A 23,446-nucleotide genomic window follows, 5' to 3' on the forward strand; every position below is an offset into this window, starting at 1 on the left:
TAATTATAGTTGGTAGGAAGCCTTGCCCACTCTGGAATCAAGATTGTTTGCTCAAAAATGGAGATTTTTATGGCAATGCACAGTGATGAAAACCTATTATTCAAAAGGCCTCAGCTAACATTAATTCTTTCCACCATCTTACTAGGTTTTGGAGGTTTGTTGATTTATCTTGGTGCACAGGCTAATCAGGGAGGTGTAGCATTTGTTTAAATCAATATAGAAGCCTAATATTGGCAAGAGAAAAGAAAGATTAATGCATTGGTAGTGCAACTATGTTAAACAGTATATCTATCCATATGAAGTATTGTGTGAAATTTGGAATTTAAATAAAAATACTTCCTGCTCATATCTTTATCTCTTTCACAATTGAGCTGCTCACATCATTCCAAGGTTTTATTCACTTTGAGACATTCATCTCGAAAGAAATGTGACTGTGGAAAACATTAGGGCATAGTCTTAGGAGCACTGGGGACAGCTTTGTTGCAGGAGTTTGTGGGCAGAACACAAGCACTGCAATCCAAGGAAGCCTTTGGCTATGGATGGCTGAAGCAGAAGTTTTAAGGGGAAGGAACCGAGGAAAAATACCCAAGTTCTTTTGCCAAGATAAGGATTTCTTTGCCAGCATCCCTACAGTACGGGGATCAGATCTGTTTGTCTAATTATTACCTCCGAAATTTAAAGAATGAATCAGCTCGGAAAACAAATCGAATCCATCCCTTGTTATTCTTCTTCTGAGCTTTGTTGGGACTGAATATCCTTGAAGTGCTTAGAAATCACTGCTCACACAGGTGTGGGTTTGGCAATGTATTCCATTACAGGGATGCTCTTTGAAGAGACTGTGTGTTTGGTAAGGCTCAGACTCCATCCCCTCCTGCAATAACACAGTTCAGGCTGAGGCTGCACCACTGTGAATGCAAGGGAATACCAAATATCTGCATTGTTACATCCTCAAGGCACCGGGAGGGAAAAACCTGTAAATCTCTGTGCATCCACAGCCTTCACTTTCTTTTTCTTCCCAAATATCTGGCTGCTTTATCACATCTGAATACTAAGAGGATTATCTTGGCTGATGAACCATCCAGACTGGCTGTTAAACACCTCCTTTGTGCTTTCCTTGCCAAGTTCCTCCTTTGTTTCCTTCCCTCTCAATTTGAACCACAAGGTGCTCTCCAAGCCCCAATTTCCATCCAGATTTATTGATGTGAGCTCAAGGTTCCCATCTATTGTACTGCAATTATTAGAATCTCCTGAATACACGTAAACAAAATATTTTTAATGAACAGCTCCACAGAGTTCACATTCATAACTTTTGCCCTAATAAATAGAACCTTTCCATGAGCCTTTCACTAAAAACCACCATATGTCTGTATGTGTTTATTGAAGACAAATATTTAAAATTAAACTCTCATTAACTTTTCTCTGCATGTATAAAATAGTGAACTCTGAAGACTTGTCAGAGGTATAAGTTTAGCACATAAAATTTAAAGAAACCCAGGTATACAGTCAATAACATGAGACTACAGGAAAAGCAGGCCACCAAATATTCACTGCAGAAGACTTTATGTATTTGGAAGAAATTAAGTTCATGTTTGTAGGAAAATGTTCATCTTTTTCCATGTAGATAACATCTTATGAACAATAAAAATCTAAAGTAAACTTTGTTCCTCTTCCCATCCCTGTCTTGTATTTGATTTTTTTTTTCCTGTGGATAATGAATCATTGGCAACACAAGATAAAACGCAGGGATTTTATCTCCCGGGTTTAACAACTGTGAGGAGCAGCTTGGAACTCTCTCATGTTCTCATCACCACTTATTAGAATGCTCTGACTTTTAAAAAGGCTGCTTTCAGCAGTTTTTCGTGGCCTGACCTCCTGTTCACCTCAAGCATTCAGACACATAAAATCTCTAATGAAACAGGAGTATTTTATAAAACAATTCATTATGATGGGGTTTTCTGATCCAGTGTTTTCGCACACCTTTGGAGCCTTACATTCGAGCAGAACAATTTATTCAATTAGAAAATTGAAGCGTAATTGAAAATTACAATGCACAAAAGCAGTTGTGTATAACGTAACAGGGAGACAGGTAATGGAAATGGCAAAGACTCAGAAAAGAAAAGAAAATACTTCAAGCCTCTGAAGTTTTAAGTGTCTTCACCCCAAATATAAGCCATCAATAGCACAGTGATTTGTGGGAATGCTGAGAACACTTACAAAATCATCTCCTCATTGTCTTTCACTGAGAACACTGATAGTTTCATTTGGATGTAGTCTTGCTCTGTCTTTCTTTTCCTGTGCAGATATATATTTTTTTAATTGTGTGGTTGTGATATTTTATTTTAAAATTGCTTGTCAACTGCAAAGGATAAATAAGCCCTCAGAACTGGTAGTAGGTTCAGAAAGAACCTTTTGAGAGAAATCTTTTAAAAAGGGAACACACGCTCAGTTTTAAATAAGTCTGAGTGTCTTGAGTACACTGCAGTTTCTCCTTTTCTATAGCAAATTTAAGGCTTAACTCTGTCTGGCTCAAGCAAAAGAATAAGTCATTATGGAGTAATTTATCAGGATTTTATTTCTTTTTTCTGTCAATAGCTGATGGAAGGGTTGGTATGGCACAATGGAAAACAGTGACAAAAAACCAAATCTGAGGTTTGGGCTTGGATTGGATTTCAGAGGAGTAGAAAGAAATATTGTTGGGATAAATCTCTCATATTTGCCCATGAAAAAGCTTTATATAAGATTCTCATAACCAATTTAAATATCAGTATAATGAATATTCATTTCCTGCTGCTTACAAAAAAGGCATTAAAAAAAGAAACTGAAAAAGGTAAAGCCTTAGTAAGTGTTAACATCTCTCTCTTGAAATCAGTTATGTTGATTTATTCTTAAGGCCTAAACCACAGAAATCATACATTTTTGTAAAGAAAAACAGTTTATACTTTAATTATCAAATCCCTTTGCAATTCCACAGTGACAGATTTTTCTGGGAACGAAACACAACATTGGGCTGGAAGAACATTGGTGCCATGAGGAAGGAACAGCTACTTTATAAAGGTTTCCCAGCCCTAAGCATGAGATACAAAATCGAAAAGAGAAGTTAATATTTTGGTAGGAAAAATCCCAAACTGATGGAAAAACATCTGCTCCATTTAGAAACTAATGGAAAATATCAGAGCAATAAAAAGAAATACTGCAATTAAAAGTAAGGGAATTGCTGAGGAAATATAGCTGTGGAAAATGTTTACCAACTTTGAACATCAACTGAGGATTGTGTAGGCACTCCACTCAACAGAAACACAAATAATGCTACAGAACCTGCAAACAGTGGTTTTTAAAGCAGATCTCACCAAATTTAACATTAAGTCATAGAAACCATCACAGCCTCAGTGTTACAGGACTTTTCCTCCTGGATTTTTCAGTAAATAGAGGAGACAGACTCTCTGTTGGGGGAAAGTGCACACTGTTCTTACGCAAGAAAATATCCTCATGTTCTCTGAACCTAAAAAAAAGTAAAAATAATTTGTCTTCATATAAGCAACAACCATGAAGCCATGATATTTTCTGAGTATATTGACCAAAATCACAGGGCTCTCTTCCAAACTTTGCAGATTTCAGGAAGCTGTGTGCACATCCAGTCTGGTTTTGTTACAGTGGGACAGAGGATTGAAGAGAACTCATTCCAGTCCTGATTGCATTATCCTCCATTCAGCCATAAGTCCCCAGACTTCATGCAACAAAGGCTGCAGAGCTGGAATACAAACATGAGCTGAGAAAAATCCAGTTAGAAATAGATCTGAGTATTAACCCCACATTATCTGTAAGTAAATTGGAAGGCAAAGCTTGCAGCAGAGAGTTAAGGCTGCATTTAACCTCCTCTGTCTTGTTTCAGACTGACAGTGTTGAGGACTGTGGTCATCCACTGCTCTGAGCCCAACATTGCTTTGAACTCCACACGGGACCTCTCTGGTTGGAAAAACCCAGATTTAGGATGAAGGACAAATATCAAAACTCTCACCTAAAAACTTGATATACAGCTTGATGTTCTCAGTAAACATGTGACCCAGATCATTTTAATTCCCATGGGTTTAAGACTTGAGTTAATTCAAGTCACTAATCAGTGACAAAACTGATCTTTGCTAAAATTCTGACCCTGGCTGGTTCAAAGCAGGACTTGAAAATCAGCTGCAGAGGTTATTGAAATACCCTTAATCTCATCTCTGATTGGGTTCTATAGGAAATAGTAATCACAGAGAAACCCAAATTTTCTGATAGACAGAATTCAAGGCACATATCTGAATTAATGAATATTGCAGTAAATATCTAAATATTTTGATAATGATAATACTGTGTGAGAATATTTGAATCTGCCTGGAAAAGTTTTAGCTGGACTTTTTTCCTAAAGTAATATAACATCAGATACCTTATTCAACCTTTTGATTGCACTAGATAAGCATATTCCTTACCATTTCTGACTCAAGAATTTGCTTAGTTAGCCATCAATTCTTTTATTTCTAAGATTTAATTAGATTTCAGTATTGATGTGTGATCACCACAAATCAGAAAGTCTCTAATTTGTGTTCATGCTGTGTTTTTGGTCTTGGTTTTGAAAAATTGATTGTAGTAGAAAATAGCAAAAAAAAAAAGAAAAAAGTGGGCACTTGCTGACCACCTTGAAACATTGATTCGAAAATGCTGAGATCTGTAGACCTCAACATGACTTGATAGGCAGGAGCAATTTCAATATATGCAACCTGAATGAATATTTTATAGAACTGATTTGCAGAGCCAGAAGAGCAGACTGTAAGAGCCCTGTCCTTGTCACCTGCTGGTGTCATCCTGTGCACGTCTCTTTGCACCTCAGGATTCCCAACACCAGCCAAAGTCCTGCATTCCCTCTTGTCTCTGTTTTACTCTGGTTCTGCCAGCTCTGGAAATCAGGTCCTTTGTAGATCTGATTGAGCCCTCAACCAGACACAAAGATGGGTGTCTGACTCCTGACATTTGGCTCCCAGGGAGGTGGGTCACAGTTCTCTAGTCCCAGGCCCAAGCCCATAAAATGTGATGCTCAAATTCCAGTTTCAAATGCTCTGCTGACTGACTAACCATGGAACCTCACCGTGTTCACATGAAGATAAATCTGGGGCTGCACTCCCTGTTGTTGTTATGTTTATCACCTTGTCTATCTGCCAGTATTAAAACCAGATTTCCCTGGTGCAATGAAGATGTTAAAAAAGAGCTCACCATAATCAGGAAAAGCACGGATAATGCTGCCTTTACTTGTCATGGTTAAGCTGATCCCACTATTTACCCTTCCTGCAAAGACAGGGATCTCCCAAGGAGCTGCTGCTGATGCCAGGTGGGCAGATCATTCTCTGTAGATAAGTAGGTGGTGGAAGCCTTCTTCCAAAACAACGTCTGGAATGCTGGAAAAGGAGAGCTCCACCTGACTGGGAATTAGACACAGCAGGCCCTGCAGAGACATGGGAGATGGAGAACTCAGAACTTCAAAATGATTTCCTGGTCATGCAGAAAGGCTGTTCAGATTTCTTTTATAAGAAGATCAAAGGTTGTAGAGGGAATTGCAATTTGAGCCCAAATAGAAGGGAGTGTGCTGTGTTCAAAGCAGCCATGCTCCGGACTGGGGGGGTCTTAATTTATGGCTCAGTTGTACTTTGTGTTTTCAGAGGTCCCAGGTTCCACCAGACCTCGGTTCAGACGCTGCTGATTTGTTTCCTGGGCTCACTTTTTGAAGTCTAATCTTGAATCAAGAAAGGGGTGGGCAAGAAAATTAATGGTACCTATGGAAGCAATCAATTCGTATGCTCAGTACTTTGGGTCTAAATTCATAATTGTAGGTGAAGTCAGCCTTTCTGAAGAGCTGCCAGGAGCATTTATATAGGGCATGGACTTTATGCTGGCCTGCAGAGAAGAAAATTCTTATGTTTAATAGTGTTTCTTTGTTTGATTTCTATAGATCATGTAGCCAAACACTTTGTATTTTTAGCTGACATGAAAAGTCTTTCTCAATACAATGTGGTTTAGAAAAATCCATTCAGTCAGGAAAAAAGGTAGTGATGACCCATTAAGGAAACATTCCTTAAACCCCAGCAGTTTAATTTAAAAATGTCTTGTTTCTTCAGTCTGTTAATCCTAAACAAGCCCTGGACATTTTTGAACTATGCAACTAATCCTGAGAATGCTCACCCATGCAAATTGTTGCTTAGAATGGGAATAAAAGATTATGCTGTCAGGTTTCATATCTGGGATATGGAGGGCTTCACATTTTAGATTACAGAAATGTCACTAATCTTCTGAGGGAATGAAACACACTTTAACCTTGCCCAAGTACTTCTTTGCTGTCATTAAGGTAAACAGAATGAATATTAATAGGACAGTTTGGCCTATTTAGGATCGAAGGCAATATCTGTACCAAAATGCAGTTCACAACACTGAAACTGGCCTACTTGGCTAAAAACCCTATAATGTCTGAACATCCCAAATGCCATGAGGAGCTCATGGGAGTTTTTAAAGGTGTGAGGCTAAAACTTCCTCCAGCATGTTCAGCATTTGCAGAGAAGAGGATGCCTGCAGATGGAAGGGAGAAGGATTGATTTGCTAATAGATGTTTGTCCTTTTACCTCTGTGGATCTTCCAGCCACAAGGTGTGAGACCTGGTGGGAGCTTCCATTTGTTGTGGGAAGAGGAGGAGAGCATGAGATCATAGTCCTGGATGATACAGCCATAGTAAATTATTCATTATTGTGATGTATATATAGTCCCTGCCTTGGGCTGCCTTCAGCAACGTGAAACATGACAGGTTGTTTCTTTCTTTCTAATGGTTAAATAGACAAAAAGCCTGAGACAGCTTCTGTCTTCTATTGCACCTTTTTGGGATTTTTATCTACCATTTTTATCTACTTCCTGAGTGTGCTCTTTATATAAAATAATGAAAGAGTGGGGAAGGAATGAAGAAGGAAGGAAACAGCAGAGAATGGAGACAGAACTCCTCCAAACACTGCTCAAAGCTCCTGACATGCCTTGACATTGCTCCTGTCACACAGATTTAAAATATGTATTTCAAAACTTCCCCATGCCCCTAAGCCATAAATATTTAATTCTCAGTATTACCATCAATCAGGTTAGAGGATCTATGAAAGATATTGGTGGTAAAAGCTTCTTGTGCTGTTTGCTGCAGACCTCCAAAAGCACTCCAGTTTCTCAGAGAGCTTCTGAGGAGCTGATGGCAGAGGGGGGGTGTTGATTAATGGCTCCCTGGGACACTCTGACACCTCTGCCTGGATCAGAGAGATAAGAGACAGCGGAGAGCAGCTCTTGGTACAAGGCAGGCAAAGGTTAGCAGCATGCAGGAATTCCTGCAAGGAACAGGAGATAGGCAGCAGCTCCCTCTGAGGCAGGATAATGGGCTGCAAAGGGGAGCCAGAGAGTAAAGGAGCATTTTGTAGTACTCAGGCAAAAACAAGAGACAAGACAGATGATGTGAGAGGGTTAGAATAAAAGCAAGAATAAGAATCCACTGAGAAATGAAGCTTAAAGTGTGCCAAGGTTTGGGGTTTTTTTAAAGTATGGTTTAATTTATCATCCATAACAGAGGGCTTGTATCAGGAGGGTTTTATTTATTCTTTTATGCTACCAAAATATACCATACTTCAGACAGCAGGTGAGGGAGAGGATTCTCCGCCTTTACTCTGCTATCCTGAGGCCTCACCTGGTCTGGGGTGTGGTGCCACCTGTGAACAGGTGCCCCCAGCACAGGAAGGACATGGAGCTGTTGGAGTGAGTCCAGAGCAGGCCACAGAGGTGCTGAGGGGACTGGAGCCCCTCCCCTGTGGAGCCAGGCTGGGAGAGCTGGGGCTGCTCAGCCTGCAGAGGAGAAGGTTGTGTGGAGACCTCACAGCACCTCCCAGGGTCTGCAGGGGCTGCAGGGAAACCAGAGAGGGACAATTCCTCAGGGACTGCAGGGACAGGACGCAGGGAATGGCTTCCCAGTGCCAGAGGGCAGGGCTGGATGGGATATTGGGCAGGAATTGTTCCCTGGGAGGGTGGGCAGGCCCTGGCACAGGGTGCCCAGAGCAGCTGCGGCTGCCCCTGGATCCCTGGCAGTGCCCAAGGCCAGGCTGGACATTGGGGCTTGGAGCAGCCTGGGACAGTGGAAGGTGTCCCTGCCCATGGCAGGGGGTGGGAAGAGATGGTTTTTAGGGTCCTTCCCAACCCAACCCATTCTATGATTCCATAATCTGCCATCCTGAACAAAGTGCACTTCTCTATCCCAGCAGTGTCACCAGCACACCCAGCACATCTAACAGCCCAGTACTCAGTTAAAATAATGCTCACACTACAGAGGTACAAGGAAAACTCAGAGAGATTGGTTAGAGTAGCTTGTTCTGCAAATGAGAGCTATTTGTGATAATTGGCACAAAACATCTACTGTAACAAGGCACTCTCCATGACCCAGGAACATTTCTCCCACGTAAAGCAGAACGGAATGCAGGAACTTGCATTGCCCAGTCATCCATTTATCCCAGTGCCAATGCCATATGAAGGGTCCAGAAACACATACTCCACAAAACAGAAAAATTCCATTTTAGGTTAACTTTATCTTCTCCCCAGACTGTGCTTAGAATTCCTAGCAAAGAGCAAGTAGGTTTTTTTCCAGTCAGCTTCCACTTGAAGTCATTGGAATACTTTTCTGGAGTAAAATGTCATCACACAGGCTGCCTTCCTGACCAGGCAGGGAGCTTTGTTATTTACAGATCTAACTATTGGTAAATGCCCTGCATAGAAATAAAGGTGGCTTTAAACTTTGCAAATGTCGTTTGCAAGGCAAGGCATGAGACAGCCTGGGGAGAATTCTGTAAACAGGGGTTGATCCACAGAACCTGGGAGCCATTGGAGGGGGAAAATAAATTGGCTTTAATGAGCTTCGACTTAGTATTCAAAGTAGGAAATTTTGACACATTTGGGAGTACTTTGCTTTAGTGTGAATGAGCCAGGAGCACAAATCCTTGGAATGAGAATTATTTCAAAATGATTTTAGGCTGACATCAGTTACTGGCTTAAACTGCATCATTTCCAGTGGGAAAGGTAAGGAGAAGAGGTCCTTCAGGGCATGATAGTATAAAGTTGTGCTTGGCATGGAGTCTGGAGAGGGGAAATACCTACAACCTCTCCCAGATGTGGGTGGGCAAAGCCTAAAGTCCCAGGGGTGCTCTCCTCCACAGGAATCTCTATTAACTGTTGCCCATGGAGGGAGAACTGCAGGAAAAGAGCAAAAATTTCAGGGATATCCTGCTTGGCATGGAGGTATGGACACAAGTGAAAATCACCTACAGGAACTCAAGAAAAAATGATTTTTTTGGGTCAGGAAGAAGGATTTAGAAAGGTCCTCAAAGAGCTTTTATTGGAAGAGTCATTTGGAGTGATGTTTTGAGGCTACAAGGATACACCATCCACTTCCTGCAAGTGCGCTATTCCTGAGAGATCCCACACCACCTACGTGTGCAGGGCTCATTTCCTAAATGACAGCAGCAAAACATAAACTTGGGAAGCCACGCGGCTTCATATGGAGTTGGTCTTTCCGGTGAGGATTAGTTACTGTCTAACTCGAGACAAGAGGCAAATAGACAATTCTTTGCTGCTTGAAGCAGCAAAAATAAGAATGTTGCATGTTTTCACTGAAAGAAAATAATTTTTAACATTTTGGTGTCAAATTATGTCCAGAGGGTGCTGAGAGCAATGATCTTTTTTGGTGCTGGGCATAACTGGGCATGATTGTGCCATGCTCACTTTCTTGTTACAATGGTTCTGAGAGGCTGCACTCTAATCCAAAAGCACAAGATTTTTAAATAGGCATTAAAAAATATTTTTATTAGGCAAATGGGCATTTTGGTACCTATAGGTATTTTTAAAAATCCCACTAAATGCCCTAGAAGAGTGAAGTACCTTAAGAATTAAGGCTTGTAATTCCTCAAGGAAGAAAAGACAGCTCCTTCTCCCCCATGTCTGTGAGATCTGGCCATGCCTTTCTCATGGACTTGGGCCTTTAATGCCAAGGTTGCTCCACCTGAAAAGCAACTCTGCGAGGGAACTTTTGCTAGTTTAAAAATCTTAAAAGTACCGTCTCACTAGGGAAGAGGTTTGGAAATAAAGGGATAAGCTAATTATTTATAATTAGGTCAGACTGGGTAGGCTGATTGCCATAATTAACACAGCCTAATGACTGGCCTGGGGGAGTTTAGTTGGCTGTACCAGGTGAAATCTGGTCAAGTGGAGCTGTGTTGTGCTCTGCTGGTGTGACAGCATTCCCAGCTCAGGCAGACTGGAGGCTGGGAAATGTAGGTGACTGTGCTGGAAGGCTGAGCTGGGATCATGGGGTGCTGCCAGGAGGGAAAGGAAGCAAGTGTGAGTTGGGGAAATGCTCCCGAGCTAGCAGTGAGGAGCTGGGTGAAGGTCTGGAGAGCTGTGCATCAAAGCAAACAGCAGCACTTCTTAACTGAAAAGAGATCTCTGGAAAAGAGAGGAGCGTTCCTGCGGCTCAGAGGGCTGAGGGCACGTCTCAGGCTGAGCTAACCCGGGTGCACAGACTGTGCACGTAAATATTTCACACAGCAAGGATGAGTCAGGAACATCCCCCTTCCTACAGCTCCTTGCAGTGGAAGCTCAGAGAGCTCCTGTGGGATCCACACCAAGCCTGTGCTGGTGGCTGTGCCTGACTGTGAGACATCCTCCCACACAGCACTTCGCTGCTGCCCTTCCCTCGCTGCAGGAATGGTCCCTTCCCTCGGCCTGGCTCCTTCAATCCTCTCCACAACACAGAAAAGGAGGCTGAACAACAGCCAAGTACATTCCAGAAATAATTAACAGCAAAGAGAATAGAAAACAGCCAGAGACTGAGCAGCTTCAAGCCCGCTTCGGGAGAGCATCATACACACCTTGGAAGATAGAGAGTGTGAGCACAAATCCTGACATGGCCCCATGTAGCTTTCCAAATCCCAAACTGACTCAGAATTCCAGGCTGCATCCAAGCCTTCACAAGCAGTGTCACTAAAAGTGTTGTTGGAGAGTTTTTGTTTTTCCCACCGTTTCAGTGACACCACCAGGCCTCATTGTAGCACAGGAAAACACCTGCTCAGGTGCTTTGCTCACCAAATAGAAGTTGCCTGAGGAGAGAAGACATAAAAATGACTGATACAAATCATTTCATACGTAATAGGTGACAAGACAGCTGCTTCATGAGACCTTGTGTAGTTCAATAAAAAGATGCTTTTCCATCTCCACTGACCTCAGGCCCAAATATTTTTAAGAACTCCAGGTCTTTCCTAGGTATTTGGTGGGATGGTGAGGGAAAATAAATGGTCCCCACTCCATTGCTCCAATGTGAGTAATGTTGGTGCCTCTCTGGTGCCCCTTTGGAAATGTGGCTGGGTGTGGGGGGTCTGTTTTCAGGGTTAAAGGGGCTGTCTGAGGAAACAAAATGCTTAGAGGATCTACAAGACCCACAGCTGTCAAATGCACAACCAAAACACAGATTACTGGAAGTGTGTGACGAATACAGACCCTTGACATTGATGGGCATTTTTCAATCAAATATTGCTTTCATTGAAATACTCATGGCCCCCAAAAAAGCCAAACACTATGATTTACAAAAATCAAAACTTTTAGTTTTGACAGACTTTAAACATATCTCCCTGCTCCTATTTGCATAAGATTTCATTTGGAATTTACTTCAAATTCAGGTAAACATTCCCTCTGAACTATACAAGTGTTGTTGAAATACTGAAATCCAAAATGAAGTGCTCATTGCAGATCAAAGTAAAGGCTTTCATCCATTAGTAAGATGCAAATACATACTTGTCCACACCCCAAACCTTAAAAATACTGTTCTTACAAACCTACCTTTTTTATTTATTAAAGAAAAGCAAGGCAAAAACTTAATCTGGAGGCAATACGGGCAACCTCCTGATCAAACACAGCCAGATGCTCCCAGTGCCACAGCATTGGATGAGCATCTCTCACTAGAATGACTGTTAAAAATGACCTTAGAAATGCAAATTTGGGGAACTCAGTGCAGTTAGGCGCTCGGAGAGCAGTTTTCTCTCTTGCTTCTCTGACAGTCACTCTCCCCAGGCTACCGTCAGCGTCTCATTTGTCGAAGTCCCAATTATCCAGTGGGATAAACATTCCCATTCCGGCAGGACTATGGGGTGCAGAGCTTTAATGGCCTCACCCTGGACCCCACGGAAAACAACGCTGCATTGTCTTACAGCCACAGAGCGCTTTAAAGAGGGGCATTGTACCCAGCAGTCCTCAGGTAATGTCAGCCTGGAATTCCCCGCTGACGCCAAGGGGGATGGAGCAGCCACGGAGGAACTGGGAACGCAGTGAATGAGTGCCATTGTAACTGGTGCTGAAAGAAAAGAGCTTGTAACCAAGACTGTTCATTATATATATATATATAAAAGGCACCTCCACACTTTAAACTAATGATGACTTTTAGGCACGGTGTAATTACAGCACCAGTGGGAACCCATATGTCAGTGAGCTTTCAAATGGAAAGGTTGTGCCTACGAAATGAGGCCATATATTCCCATTAATTGAAGCGGTTGATTTCCAGTTACACAATATTAGTTTTAATGGTGGGACTCATAGAAAGTCCATGAATTTCTTTTTTTTTGCTATTGCTCTGTGGTGTTAAGGTGGCACAATTTAAACTGAGCCGGGTGACACTGGTGGCAGCAGGGTTGTGACTATAAGTGACTTTCAGGGTGGTTGTCTGTAAGGTGGCATTAGAATAACCTTGGAGGAATGGTCTGTCAGCACTGCCTGCACAGCCAGAGCAGAAAGGATTAGCAAGAGAAATTCTGATGAGGGTATTTACTACTAATGACTGCCTTCAAAATTGCCTTTTATCTACAGCTTTTCAAAGCATTTTCCATTCATTAAGCCTTATAAAACCTTTGTAAAATTGGTAGAAGATATAGAAATGCAGATATCTTTGTGCCAAAACACACAGTAATACTTTGACAGAAAAGGGCAGCGGTACACACTGAACATTATTTAAAATAGGAATTGCACAATGCTACAGTGATGCTATCGCTCTGTTAATTAGAGTTTGACCAGAACAGGGGAACAGTCCTGCTCTTAAGAAAAATGGTGTGGAATAATCAGCAAATAGTCCTTAGGGCTTCTGTTTTGTGTAGTTGCAGTAAGGCAGATGTATGTTATGCAGTGATATAAAAAAAATGTTAAGGATATGAATGGCACCTGTTCTTTTATTGTAATGAAATCTGCTTCCCAAACTGCCATCCCCAAGAGATAAAAGCGGTGAGTCAGACCTACTAAACTGCTGAGCTGAAAACCCTGAGATTTAAAAAATGATAAATATAAGGTCTTTTTAATTTTTTTTAAAGCCTTTAGAGACAGTTTTCCTTTTTTCTGTGGCCTCAAGAGAAAGGACAAGGAAGGAAGGAAGGAAGGAAGGAAGGAAGGAAGGAAGGAAGGCAGGAAGGAAGGAAGGAAGGAAGGGAGGGAGGAAAAGAAAGAGCGAGCTGAAGACACATTCACAAAGATGTTCAGTCTGGTGATGTTCAAGAGAGGCCAGAACCAGTCATGCAGCTGCTTCAGAATGTGAGAGATGGGAAGAGAAATTGGTATTTGGAGATTCTGTTATGGCAGTCATGATAAACAAAGCTTTAGATATGGGGTTTTCGGTAAGTTCTTTTTCTTTCCTTCCTTCCTTTCCTTCCTTCCTTCCTTCCTTCCTTCCTTCCTTCCTTCCTTCCTTCCTTCCTTCCTCCCTCCCTCCCTCCCTCCCTCTTTCTCTCCACACCAATTCAAACTTTTTCAACAACAGGTTAATTCTCACTGGTGTTTAAATTCCTGCTTCCTTGGAGCACCCCAAAAATTCCACAGTTGCTATAGGAGCAATGTTTAAGGACTATCAATACCATTAGTCTATCCTATAAAAACACAAGCAGTTTAATAGCTGCAGGCTGCCAAAAGATACAGTAATCTGGTGGAAATCTGAAGTTCTGTGCACGTGTCAGAGTGAGTCAATGTACATTAAAAAAAAAAAAAAAAAAAGAAAAGCAAATTTTTGACTTGGAAATGACTTGTGGAAGAAGCCTCACAGTATCTCTGAATATTTTTAAAGGGAAAGATGTAACAGATAATGCACAGGATGACTTGCAGATTCAGCCATGCCTGCTCTGAGGGCCACAGGAATTCTGTGCGTCACTGAGTGACAGTTCCTCCCTGCAGGGCTCAGAAGACGGGGTAAGAGTGAAGGGTCATCGTCGCAGTGAGTAAAACGTTGCATCCAATTTGGGTGGCTTCCAGGAAATTCTCTTATTTAGCTCGTTTGCTTGTTGCTTTACCATTCCTGCTCATTAAACCAGCCAGAGTGAGGCTCAATTTACAAATTAATTAATTAATTAGTTAATATTCAGTGATGTAGAAGAAGGCTGGATAAGAGCTGGTACACTGAGAGTTGAGGAGGAGGGTGCAAAAAGGCTCTTTTCAGCCCTTCCCCACTGCTTTTCTAATGGCTTGTGGAGGGAACCTATGGAAATTTGCTCTTTGATTTTTGGACACCATGAAAATCCCCACTAAACTTGTGTCAAGGCCTGACCATGTCAATAATGGCTGTAATAAGAATGTTATCAAAAATCAGTGAAGGGTTTTCTAGGTAATTCGGTTTGTAAGCTTATGAAGAAGTCAGACTCTTTGTTTCTCAAGGCTGTAAAGCTGCAGAATTGTTGATTAAGGAATCACTTGATGGGTGAGATGTACCCTCACTCCTGAGTGCAGTTCAGTTTGGTCATGCTGGTTAAAATGCTCCCATCCTGCAGTGTTAAACTATTCTTTAACAGCCTGGCCATGCTGGTTAAAATGTTCCCATCCTGCAGTGTTAAACTATTCTTTAACAGCCTGGCCTTTGGCCACTGGTTTTCTTTCAATGTAGGATTTTTTTCACCCAGTTTATTTGACGGCATTTTGGATTATTTAGATAGAAAACAAACAACAAACAAGCAAACAAAAAAATTGCTTCGTTTCACAGGAAGATGGAAACTTGCAGAAAGGTTCATGGAGCACAGATCCTTTTACAAGGAGGATCTTGGGAAATGCTTTGGGGAAAAAAGGACACCAGATTTAGGGTCTTTTGAAGCCTCCACTAGGCACCAAAGAGCTTTGAAGTCTTTAAAATGGTTCTTTTATAAGCCACTGGCACCAAGCTCAGTTAAAGCACTCAGCTAATTTTTAATCAGATATATGAAAAAGCATAGAATAAAAATGTGGGTTTCTCTTCTAAGGCTTTTTGGTTATCACAGTAGTGCTGAAAAAAAAGCAGCTCCATTTCAGTGCTTAATGTGCCTTAATACTGCATGACCACAAACCATTAGGTTCTTCATCTCATAGGTGATTAATTTCCAGGGAACATATGTTAAGAGAATAACATATATCCCCAGACTGCCTCCCCAAAAGGTTCTCACAAAGCAATGTCAGTGTTTTGTATTCACTGACACAAAAATGAAAAAAACAGAGACGAAAAATCAGAATAATAATTTTTTCAGCCACAACAGTTTTAGTCATTAGCGGGAAAACAAACATTTCCCTAATTTCTGGGAAGTTCTGTGAAGTAATACAGTGGTGATGAGGAAAAAAAATATTGTAGCTAACTTAATGTGAACATGAAATGCATCATCACTGTTCCTTAACTTCTGAAACTGGGTAATGCAAGTTCATAAAATGACTACTTAGGAAAAAAAACCTATTTAATCTCCTTTCAAATAGGCAGAAATGTCATCATGTTGACCCTTTCCTGTTTTAAACAGAGAGCTCAGTGCTCAGGCTCCTCTGTGGGGGCTGATGCTGAGCCTGGGGAGGACAAGGACAGGATGGGAGAATCGTCTGCCCAGACTCCTGAGAGAATTTAGCTGCCAAGTGCTAACAGGTCTTCACTGACCATCTGTAAACTGAGTTTTATTCCCCTCCTCCCCACCCAGGCTTAGGCATCTTCTACACTGGGATGGGTTTTCTTAGGGCAGGATCAGTGATGACATGGACGTGATTGTCCAGGATCCTGCTCCCACAGCCCAGCCCCAAACCTGAGCAATGCTGACATTTCATAATAAAACTACTGTCAGGATTCTCTTCATCTTAGCTCTACCTTTTCGCTGAAACTTTTCACCTGCTTTATTCCTCCAAAACCTGATGGTTTTTTTTAACTAAACCAGGAAAAAATCAGTCTAAATAATTTATATTTGACAAATTATGAATGTTTGTATGTGTGTGTGTCCAAGCAGATCTTCAGTGTGAGGTTCCAGTGCTGTTTCCAGCTATTGTATAAGGATAGCCCAGCAGGGTTTTCGAGTTATGTCAGTGCAATTCTTTGAAAAATTATGTACAGCTAAATCTGTCTTTAAAGCTCCCTATTTATTGTGTAAGCTTTCAACATATGGACTCAAATATCAGTATTGAAGCAATGTATTTCACCTGTCCATTAGAGAATTATATGTAACAGCCGTAAGAATGTAAGGGTTATATAAAATTGTACCCACTATTTATGTATTATTGTCTCCAACACATATGTCCTTTCCATATGGGATGTTCTCACTGTACAGAACATGGTCGCTTCCAAGTATAACTCAACAGAAGCATTCAACCTTTGATTTTAAAACTGTGATCATCCCCACTTCAACAGCCCACGTTGGGAGGAAATTCCAGATTGTGGGGGGGGGAATGGCTGCCAATCTGAATGAGGAGGAACATCGTCAGATGGCAGGGAAGTATTTGTACGAGTTGTATTAACAGAAGCACTGACCTTTACACACTCCAAAACAAGCCAGATGGGCCTTGGATCACAGCACCCGTTCATCGAGCAAAACTCCTGAATCATCTCAGGCAGTGTTCAAATACAGCCAGGAGAAGCCTGAATGCAAAGATCTCCCCTAAAATACAGCCCTGAAGCAGTGAAGATGCACCAGGTTTTGAGGTAACTGTGACTTAAACCTTCAAATCCTAGGCAAAATTTTTGTTGCATAAATTTCGGTCCATCCATTGTCTGGGATGGAAAACAGATGGGCTGCAGTTTAGCTTTGCAGCAAGAATCCAAATTCAATTCTCTGGCTTGTTCTTAAGAGAGTTAATGAAAGTTGAATAATATGCACTGGCAGCCCCTAAAACCCTCTGTGGTTTTCTTTCTCTTTTCCTTGGCAGGGTGAGGCCATTCTGCATTAAATTTGCATATGGCCACCTTTCTCCCTAGAGTAACTTCAGTGATTCATCTGACCATTTTTCTGCATAAGGGCCCTAAACTTCAGGAACTTTGCCCTCATAGACAATCCCCATACTCCTCACAGCTCCTGCAAGTGAACCAGAGGGACCTGCAGAAGTGAGCAGTGATTTAGTATTTACCCTGTTTATTCATTAAACTGGTGAGGGTGATATTCTGCTCCTCCATGCCAACAATGATCTTTAACTGAACCAAATTAAACTTTCTGAAGGGAGAGAATACACTGACTTGTGGATGTTTGTGGCAGGGATATTAATAGAGTGCTCAGGGTGGCAAACAGAACAGGTTTTAAATGAAATCTAAAAGAGATCAAGAAAGAAAACACCATCTTTCAGGGAAAACAACAACAAAAAACCAGACAAAATGAGCATGTGCCCTTTGTTGTGAGTAGCATGAATAGAGTCAAAAAAGCACACTGAGTTCTGCTTGGAGAACTGGGAGGAGAGGAGGAGCTTGGGTGTCAGAACTCAAGGCTAATAAAACAACACAAACATTGCAGTCTTCTGAGTTTAAGTGATGATGGGATTCAACCTGACAGACTCATTTTGAAGTTTCTGAGAGAGATGGAAACTCTTTGCCAGATAAATAACTCTGAATTTGGCCCATTAAGAGCAAGAGCCTGTTTCCAGCTGGATGCTGCTTCCCTGCCGTTCCACTGTGAGCACAGAAGCTTTCCTGAAGGAAGGACTGGAAGGATTTATCCTGTTTGCTAGCAATGCTCTGACCTGCCTGATTCTGCTCAGTGATGTGCTGAGCCCATGGGGAGCCCTGGAGCACAAGAGGGTTGGGAAGGAACCCAGCAGAGAGTAGATGAAAGTTTCCAGGGGTCTGTCACTCTTCTTAAAGATCAATGGGCTCGTGAGAGAAAGGGATTTTAAGAGCTGCAAAGTAACATTTGAAGTCAGCAGGGATCTGGGTCCTTTCAAATGTTGCACCCTCAACAGACCTGCAGGGCCTTTCCATGGAGCTGGTCCCACTCACCAGGGCGTAGAGCAGCCCTTTCCTGTGGCACAGAAACCAGTCTGCTCCCCACATCCATGTGTCCCCTGTGCTGTGCTCTGGAGCTGAGTGTCCCTCATGGCAGTGCAATCAAAGTGGTGGCTGAGGTGAGCATTGAGGCCTGAGTCCCTCTCACACCCTCACACACACACAGATTATCTTGCTTGCCTTGTAGACTTTGATTTCTCATCCCATCGGACATTGAACCGATCAGACCAAATGCAGTTTGCCTGGATCTTTTCTCCTCCCACTCTTCTCTGAAAGAGCTTTCAAGACAAAGAATAAAGCTCAGGGAGACCAGGAGGGTTTAAGATGAGCTCCTCTTCCTTCTCCTGCTGCCTGGTGTTTCCAGGCAGGCCCCTTTCCTAGAAATGCTTCTACCCCCATTTCCTGACTCCCTAAAGTAAAAGATGTTTTTTCTGGCCCCAGAGGTGGTGGTTTTGGTGGTGCAGTCACAGCACATCGTTCTCTTGGCAGATGCAGCTCTGCATTGGCTCACCCACACTGCTGCCAGGGCAGCCCAGGTGTCCCATCCACTGGGCAGGGAGCCCTAAATCTCTCATCCATCAGTGGCTATTCCAGCTTCTGGCTCCCAGGAATATCTCATAAATTTTGCCCTCAGACTGTACAGCCAACACAAACTGGGAGCAGAGAGCGATAACACCTGCAGGGTACGCGGAGGGTCACAGGAAAGGACACAGCCTGGGCTGGCGGGGATGGACGATTCCAGGAACCCCCAGAGCCCCAAGCAAACAGAGTAGCCGACTGTTCCTGGGTCTGGTTCCCCTCTGGAACGTGTGATAGGGGCCGTGTCTGCAGTGAATCACTGGCATCTGGCTTCCTACACTGCACGGGAAGGGCTGGTTTAGGCTCTGGGTTTTATAGGTGCACTGGGAGTCTAATGCTCTTTTATTAGCACGACTCCAAGCTGACCTCCATGCTAAAAAAAACAGGGACTTTCATTTCATCTCATAATCCACCAAGGGCAAATAAACAGTCAGAAATTCTACTCTTTCTTTTTCCCCAACTCTCATTAAAACTGTGGTCTCTGTTATTACCATGCAGACATTTTGCACTAGTTTTTTATTACAGTCAAGTACAGATGCCCTTTTTATTTTGAGGTAGAGTTAATAGCAAAGCTTTTTTCGCTAAAGTTTCTGATTATCTGTTATGGCTGAGAGCACTTTGCCAGCAATAGTCTCCTTGGAATATTCAGGGTTATGCACAGCTTTTAATTCTTTAAAGAGTTTGGTGGTAAATAGCTTGAGTACACTGTGATCTCACTTGAAAAGCAGCCAGCAGACTTCTGAACGTATTTGTCCACTTCTCCCACCACCCAGCCATTGCTCCAGCATCAGAAACCTGAATCTGCTGTGAAAAAGGCACGTGGAATTAATCCAGTCAGAATTAGGGGGTTTTACAATGCACCGTTGGGCACAGCACAAGCCATGCCCCACGTCCATGCTCTTGGTGCTGCTATGGCCCTGTTGTAGGATGTTTCTGTGCTCTGTAGGGTGGCTCTGTGTCCTGTAGGATCGCTCTGTGTCCTGTAGAGTGGCTCTGTGTCCTGTAGGATGCCTCTGTGCTCTGTAGGGTGGCTCTGTGCCCTGTAGGATAGCGCTGTGCCCTGTAGGATGGCGCTGTGCCCTGTAGAGTGGCTCTGTGTCCTGTAGGACAATGCTGTGCTCCGTAGGAGGGCTCAGTGCTCTATAGGATGGTTCTGTGCTCTGTAGGATGTTTCTGTGCTCTGTAGGATGCCTCTGTGTCCTGTAGGATGCCTCTGTGTCCTGTAGGATGGCTCTGTACTCTTTAGGATGGCTCTGTGCTCTGTAGGATGTTTCTGTATCCTGTAGGATGGCTCTGTGTACTTTAGGATGGTTCTGTGTCCTGTAGGATGCCTCTGTGTCCTGTAGGATGGCTCTGTACTCTTTAGGATGGCTCTGTGCTCTGTAGGATGTTTCTGTGCTCTGTAGGATGCCTCTGTGTCCTGTAGGATGCCTCTGTGTCCTGTAGGATGGCTCTGTACTCTTTAGGATGGCTCTGTGCTCTGTAGGATGTTTCTGTATCCTGTAGGATGGCTCTGTGTACTTTAGGATGGTTCTGTGTCCTGTAGGATGCCTCTGTGTCCTGTAGGATGGCTCTGTACTCTTTAGGATGGCTCTGTGTTCTGTAGGGTGCCTCTGTGTCCTGTAGGATGGCTCTGTGCTCTGTAGGACGGCTCTGTGCTCTGTAGGACTGCACTGTGCTCTGTAGGATGGTGCGGGCCTTGCCGCTCTTACTTGGAGGCGGGATAGGAAAGGGGAGGGCAGGGCAGCAAGAAAGAAAAACAACTGGGCGTGTTGGGCGTGTCCAAGGCCAGGCTGGCAGGGGCTCTGAGCAGCCTGGCTTGGGGAAATGTGTCCCTGGCCACGGCAGGGGCTGGGAACTGGAGGATCCTTAAGGCTCCTTCCAGCCCCAGTCATTCTGTGATACTTTGATACAGTGGCTGGACAGTAGTGGCTGAAGTTGCTGGAGATTTACAGTGTCTGTCAATACAATGAATTGTTGCTGTTTTCTTCTTTCTTTTTCAAAATATTGTAAAGCAGCTCCTATGTCTTTATTTATTTTTCTTTTTTTTTACCCTTACTACAGGTGCATATTTTTACTTGAGTGAGTGAAACAGTCAGTTCTCTTTGGGTGGCCACGACCAAAAATCTGCCTTTCTAGCAGTTCTTAGTGGGGGACTTAGGTGTTTTTGGAGAGATTTTTCTCACGAGAGGAGTGGTTTGTGACATCAGGCACTCCAGAATAGTTGGTGCAGTGCAGCCTTGGTGGGCACACAGTGTCCATATTCCTTCATTTAATGATGTTTAAACACAGTGTGACACTGCAGCCTCCAGGAATGTGGGAGCACTTGGATTCCAGCAGTGTTACCTCATTACACTGACTGTTCTGAGTGCTACCAGTTACTCACAGGAGTAAACACTGTGCTAAAGAGTGTACACAGGATCCAGGCTTCACAAAATGATACAATTATGGGAACTGAATAATCCTGAGAGACTGTGTTTAGTGAAAAGCATTTGCTGGAGCATTGTATAAAGCCCCAGAAATGGGGGATGTCAGAATTCTTCTTGGATGTCAGAAGCCTTTTTACCCAGCTAAAATTCTGATAGAAATTAAATGTCTGAGATTAACTATGATTCATTAGTGAACAAAACTGCAGAACTTGGGGCAGTGAGCCATTCTGTACCTGAGCTCCTCTAAGGCTCTTAGCAAGGCTGATGGATGGCTGCATGAGGACAGCTTTTGAAGCGCAGATTTCTGCTAAATCAATGGACAAGATTTATCAAATTTCCAGTCATTTCCCAGAGCTTCTGCCAGCCCCCACAAATAGCTACTCTTTCATTCATTCTGTGCTAGAGCCTCATAACAGGAAAGAAAATCATGTTCTCTGAGGTTTTATACTTTAAGGCATCCAACTTTCCATTTTAGAAAGTGAAGAATGTAAACAGTTTTGTTTCTATGTCTGGGCAACGTACAGCAGCTCCAGAATCAATAATGGAAAATGCTCCTGAAAGGCCCAGCAGACCTCAAAGAGATAATGTGGATTGGCCATTAACAGTAAGTCATTATGGAACTTATTAAGTGAAGCCTTGGGACTGTCATAGAGCCTAAAGGTTGACATAAATTTTTCATACACATTGAACTTTGCTAAATGTGCTTGCATTTGATTAATGATGACTTTCTCCAGTGTGCTAATAAGAAGAAGGAAAATATGAGCTCGGGCTGCAGCAGGGAGAATGGGCTCCTGGAAAGAAGGGCAGTGTTGGCAGCAGGAGAACAATGGGGCTTTCTAGAAATGCCCTGCCAAGCGGGAGGGAGTTTATAACTCCGTGAAAAATTGCTCCTTACCACCCAGAGACAGGGCACTGAGCACAGCATGAAAGCCAGTTTTGTAATTGTGGGAGTGAAAACATCATAGCTCCAAAACGCCAGCAGAAAAATCCACCTCCCAACCCCCTAAGGCACTCACAAACCACGAAGAACAACCAAAAACCCAACCTCAGCCCCTAAACCCTCCATATATCAGAAAGATCAACCAAAAACCCCACCATCAACCCCTAAAGCTCCCCCATACATCACAAAGGACAACCAAAAACCCAATCTCAGACCCTCAAGTCCTCCACGTATTTGTTTGTAATCAACCAAAACCTCATATTCAGCCCCTAAAGCCCCCCCACACATCGCAAAGAACAACCAAAAACCCTCACCCTCAGCCCCAAAAGGCTCCCACACATCACAAAGACCAACTGAAAAACCCACCCTCAGCCCCAAAAGCCCTCATATATCACAAAGAACAACCAAAACCCAACCTCAGACCCTTAAGTCCTCCATGTATCACAAAGAATAACTAAAAAACCCACCCTCAGCGCCAAAAGCCCTCACATATCACACAGAAAATCCAGAAGAGCTTCATATTCAGCAAGACAGAGAAGTGGTGTGTCTGCACGTCCTGCTGGAGATAGAGCTGCGGGGAATTTGCCTTGGCAGCCAACGCAGTGAGTCACAGACTCATGGAATGATTTAGGTTGGAAAAGAAGACAACAACAACAACAAAACAAAGCCTTCACTTGCAGCTAGGTCTGGACAACAGCATATGGATTTGTTCAGTTGAAATAAACATGTTTTTCCCTTGTTTGGAAGTAAGTAGAAAAAAAAGGGAAAGCAATCGTTAACCTCAGTCCAAAGCAGTCACAAAGTCTAAGGCTCTTTCACTAACCACCAAAAATGCAAGGCATGCCCTAAAATTCAATTAAAATTGAATTCTTAAAAAAACTACAGGGTAAGTTTTTAGGGTTTTTTTTCTCTTTCTAGTTTTAAAGCTGCTAAAGGTCAAACTTCTAAGCTTCTATCTTGTTTTATTTAAAATGAGCACTCTTGTAAACAAGAGTCTGCCAAACAACCCTAGAAAAGAGTACTCAAAGTCTTCTCCTAGCTTAAATAGCTGAGTAATCAGGTATTGGTCCTGATTTTACAAACACTAAAGGAAAAGGAAATGCAGAAAACAAGAGATGTGGCTATTCTACCTCCTGGCAGTGTGGGGTAGAAGACAATGATTGATTCCCCACCACGACCAGCTATAAATTTGCCACTCCA

General features: G+C 42.8%; 1 long non-coding RNA gene across 1 annotated transcript; it reads right to left on the minus strand.

The window, feature by feature from the left end:
- Window positions 1-1,323: 1,323 nt before the first annotated feature.
- Window positions 1,324-22,811, minus strand: LOC125331987. The gene is made up of 4 exons (XR_007206318.1): window positions 22,714-22,811; window positions 10,950-11,177; window positions 5,242-5,470; window positions 1,324-3,748 (listed from the first exon to the last, which is right to left on the minus strand). It is a non-coding gene; the product is annotated as an uncharacterized LOC125331987 (long non-coding RNA).
- Between the last annotated feature and the right edge of the window lie 635 nt (window positions 22,812-23,446).

This window comes from Corvus hawaiiensis, chromosome 12 (genome assembly GCF_020740725.1).
Source record: "Corvus hawaiiensis isolate bCorHaw1 chromosome 12, bCorHaw1.pri.cur, whole genome shotgun sequence".
Classification (NCBI taxonomy): domain Eukaryota; kingdom Metazoa; phylum Chordata; class Aves; order Passeriformes; family Corvidae; genus Corvus; species Corvus hawaiiensis.